Consider the following 1,143-nt stretch of genomic DNA (forward strand, 5'->3'; position numbering starts at 1 on the left):
CTCCAGTGCTCTGTGGGTATTTTTCCTTCAAACTCTAAACTTCCTTTAGCTTAGTTTAAATTTAAATTCATTTCAACTGGAAAGTCTGTAAAGAAAAATATTATGTTTCAACTATAAGTTTGGAAAGGATTCTGTTGTTGTGGCCTTTTGCAGATTTTGTAATGGCAAAATTGCATTGACTACAAACAACCCTTCTTTTAACAGATGTGCATGATACACTTGGTTTAGGAAAAGGAAACCAATTATGGTCTGAGATCCATTGGTAATGAAGTAATGTCTCCAAAATCACCATGAACATTCTATCTTCTCTGGTGGTAAGTCTTGCAAAAGCAACAGCTAGATGAATCAATTTGTTACTTCAATGTGTGAAGGTTATAACCAGTACTTCCTTTTCACAAAAGCCTCAATGTTTCATTAATTGAGAGTTGCATTCTAAATTAATTGAAAAAGATAGACAGAAACACCACAGAGCTGGCCAACTTAATCATGAAATCTTGGGATATAACATCAAGTTTCTCGATATCAAATTTCCTAAAGCTGACTTTGTCTTAAAAAAGTGAAACTGCTCTTCTGAGAGTTGGATGAATTTGGTGACCCATATTGTTTTAGAGAGTGAGGCTGGATCACAGCTGGTTCTTTTTTTTTTTTAATTTACTTTCTTACATCATTATTAATTTTTAGACAGTATTTGATTTCTTCCCTCATGTGTAGTCCCTGTAGTTCTCCCACCACCATAGCAAACAGTTTATTCTTAATATGAAATAATTTCTAATTAGATCAAACTTAGGTTGCTAATTTTATGCAGAACTTTAAAGATAATAAAATATAACCATTAACCTCTTTAATTATATGATTTGAATTCATGCTTCTAGTAATGGTAGAGTAAGTCTCTCAGTAAAGACTAGAAATGAGCAAAATTTTAAAAGAAACTGCTGAGGGCATCTCAGAGCTAATAAAATAGTGGAACTCACTGAGCGAAGTCAGTAGAGGATATCCGCCTGTAAAAAAAAATCATTTTCCCTGGGATGTTTGCTAATTCCAGGGCCAGTAGGGTGCCTCTACAGCGTCACCATAGTGGGGAACAGAGAATGAGGTTCAGAACCTACCAAAACTGTGTCTGATCTACCCACTTTCTATGGTTAG

Source organism: Talpa occidentalis, unplaced genomic scaffold (genome assembly GCF_014898055.3).
Source record: "Talpa occidentalis isolate TD23 unplaced genomic scaffold, MPIMG_talOcc4v2.1 talOcc4.12, whole genome shotgun sequence".
NCBI lineage: Eukaryota > Metazoa > Chordata > Mammalia > Eulipotyphla > Talpidae > Talpa > Talpa occidentalis.